Here is a 3,843-nt window from a genome sequence, read left to right as displayed (position 1 = left end):
TAGTAGTAGTAGTAGTAGTAGTAGTAGTAGTAGTAGTAGTAGTAGTAGTAGTAGTAGTAGTAGTAGTAGTAGTAGTAGTAGTAGTAGTAGTAGTAGTAGTAGTAGTAGTAGTAGTAGTAGTAGTAGTAGTAGTAGTAGTAGTAGTAGTAGTAGTAGTAGTAGTAGTAGTAGTAGTAGTAGTAATAATAATAATAATAAAGAAAGAGAAGAAGAAGAAGATGATGAGAACTTTGAGATGGAATATTAATGTAACGATTAAACAATGATAATAACAAATGTCAAGGTTAGAGGTTCCACTAATGGTATATCAAACAAGTATAGTATAAACTCTTATTATTGAATTGGAAACCACACACAAAGGAGGTTCCAATCAGATTATATATTGTTAACATGATTACATTAGTCATCTTATTCAATTAATGCTAATACTTGTAAATCTCGTCAAGCATTCATGATTATAACTTATGTTAACAACAAATCAAGTTCCTTTCATAGCTCAGGTGTCGGTTATACCATACATTATGGGCTATGAAAGTGCCAAGCATTTGTTGTACCAAGTGTTATACAACATAAATCAAGATTAGTCATTTAACAAGCAAAGTATTAAAGAGTGAACAAGATAGCAAATATAAAACATGTTAGTATCAAACATTAAAGTCCATATTAAGTTTACATTATACTTATTCTTACACCATTAGTGTAACCTTTTCACCTTGACATAATTAACTTAGCTAGACATAATGAAAGAAAGCAAAATAGATAAACAAAATAAGAACATAAAAGTTAACTAAGTAAAGGAAAGGAAATGAAAGGCATAAACTTAATATTAATGAAAACAAAGCATAAAAAATACAAAGAGAGAAAGGAAGAGCATGATCTTGATCTGGAAATCAAGATGCCTAAATGCATGGCAAATGCCTCCTTTTATAGGCCAAAAATGGGAACTATTGATTTGATGACTAATTGATAAGTGGGTGACCAACTTTTGACTTGGTGACAATCCTTATCTTCTCTTGTCTGCCCAAAACGTCATTGATAACGTCAAAATTGGAGCCAGTTGTAAACATGAAAGTTGTAGGCAATTGTCTCAGCTTTCTTGTGTAAAAATTTCAGCTCATTTGGACTTCTAGAACTCCAGATATGGCCAAAATACCGAATAGTGCTCGGGCTGGAAGACAGATTCGGGCTTCTTTGTTGTTGCTACAATTTGGACTTGATAATGGCCTTTTTAGATCTTGGGCTCCATATGAAAGTTGTAGGCCTATGTCTTACCTTTCCATCCATATAAATTGGACCTAAATCTGAGATCTGTAGCTCCAGATATGACCCAATTACCGAACAGTGTTCCGGTTTGGATTGCACCGACATCTCTTTTCTAAGTTTGGCCATCTCTTTATCCTTGCAATTTAAGTTCTTCAAGTCATCAATCAATCCTTTCATTTATGTGATAGGCCTGCATTAAAAATAGACATTTACCATAAATTATAGGTATCTTATATTATTAGATACATTATTATAAAACATATTTTAGTTAAGGAGTTATTGATACTTCAAGTGCAAAATGATGATATAAAACCATGATAAAAATGCACTTTTAAGTACTAATCACACCCCCCAACCAGCTTATTACTAGTCCCTAGTAATCAAAGCGTTAAAATAGAAAACAAATTTGCAAATTTCACAAAGCAAGGTATTCATCATTTAACTTCCATTAGTCTATCCAGATAAACAAACTCTCATTAAATTTATATATCTGCTCAATACCTCTTAACAAGATATTAATAAACCTTTCTTTTGTGCTCAATGTATCAACACATAATTATGGGGCTTTTCTTGGAAGAAAACAAAATTTTTGTTCTAATGTTTAAGGTTAACTTCCTTGGGTTGGGATTACTATTTTTGTCTTTTTTTTTTTTTAACTCTATATACATATACTTTAAAAACATCATGCATCTTTAACCCATGTAACGAGCTTTCAGCTAATGACTCCCAGACCAGTTGGTCTTAGGGCATTAGGTGTTAAGACACCCCTACGAGCTTAGTAACTCGGGTCGCAGATACTGATATGTAGATAGTGCAATGTTTGATTCCCTTAAGCTTTTCTCCTCAACCCATGTAACAAGCGTTGGGCCAATAGCTCCCAAGTCAGTTGATTTTAGGGTATTAGGTGTTAAAACACCCCTACGAGCTTAATTGCTTAGGTTAAGGAGGCTACGAAACCATGCTTATCTATATTTTTATTATCATCATTTTTTTTCTTTTTTCTTTCTTTTTTTTTCTTTTTTTTTTCTTTTTTTTTTAACTCTATATACATATACTTTAAAAACATCATGCATCTTTAACCCATGTAACGAGCTTTCAGCTAATGACTCCCAGACCAGTTGGTCTTAGGGCATTAGGTGTTAAGACACCCCTACGAGCTTAGTAACTCGGGTCGCAGATACTGATATGTAGATAGTGCATTGTTTGATTCCCTTAAGCTTTTCTCCTTAACCCATGTAACAAGCGTTGGGCCAATAGCTCCCAAGTGAGTTGACTTTAGGGTATTAGGTGTTAAAACACCCATTCGGGCTTAATTGCTTAGGTTAGGCAGGCTACGAAACCAAACCTATCTACATTTTTATTATCATCATTTATTTGCTATTTTCTTTGTTTTTTTTCCAAACTATATACTATCCCTTTCCCTTGGTTGTTACCTTTAACAAAAGAACATAAATAATGTAATAATCCAATGTTCAACCTATAATCATATGTTAAAGAGTGTATGTGGAAATTAAGGTTTAAGAATACATGTTAAATGAGGATATGAGCAGAATTAAATGATAATAATGCAAGAGTTTGTAAACCTAAATATTTCAAGAAGTATTATAATAGACCTTGCTAAGAATGGTTACTAAGATACGTCTCAAGAGTCACTTTAACAAAAGAGCTCCTTTACTCTACCATCCTAGTAACAATTTTGCACATGCTTTATGAAATGGAAAACAAATTATTTTTTTATCAATTACTACTCTCTCCCCCCAACCAAAATGAGACACTGTCCTCAATGTCCTAAAGTAGAAAGATAGAGTACAGAAGACATCACCTGAAATAACAAACATTGACAAACCTGAAACACACTTAAACAAAAATAAGAAATAACAAAAAATATTAATAAAACAAAATGACCCAAAAATTCACAAATGAAGACTCAAATCCAATCTAAGCTTTTTACGACTTTCCTTAGATGACCAGTTTATACGACTCATGGAGGGATTAATTACAGGAATGAAAGACTGTAGTTGGTCAATCAGTTATTCAGTAGTAGCAGCAAAGATTATGATTTGTCGTGCAGAAGATGTTAGAAATTCCTGTTCCATAACATGATCAAGAAAATACAACAACTTATCATAATAACCATTAACATTTAACAGACATATGGATTTATAGTGAATGTGCAGTTGGGCCCAAGGGAAAATATGAAAGATCTCTTTCAATGTGCCTAGACCACCTAGTAAGGCAATGAAGGCATCAGCATGGTTTAACATTGCATTCATTCGAGTAGACATTATGGAGACTTGTAGTTCCTCTCCAATTGTTTTTCTAATGATGTCCCCTTATGCTAAAGCTTCAGGGATGACCCCTAAAACTTGACTACCTCCTAAAAATACAGCTATTGACACACCTCCCATTAACCCAATACTGTCTCCCCCATACACTAAATGAATTGACACGACTAAAAGATTGATGTCTTCTCCCAAGTGCAGGAGTGTCGAAGTAATAAATAACCCGGAAAGACCGGGGTCGAACCACAGGGAGGTTAATTGTAAAAATTATAAACAACAATTATAAACAACAACAATA

Source organism: Populus euphratica, unplaced genomic scaffold (assembly GCF_000495115.2).
Source record: "Populus euphratica unplaced genomic scaffold, PopEup_1.0 scaffold2122.1, whole genome shotgun sequence".
NCBI lineage: Eukaryota > Viridiplantae > Streptophyta > Magnoliopsida > Malpighiales > Salicaceae > Populus > Populus euphratica.
This window is presented reverse-complemented; position numbering follows the sequence as displayed.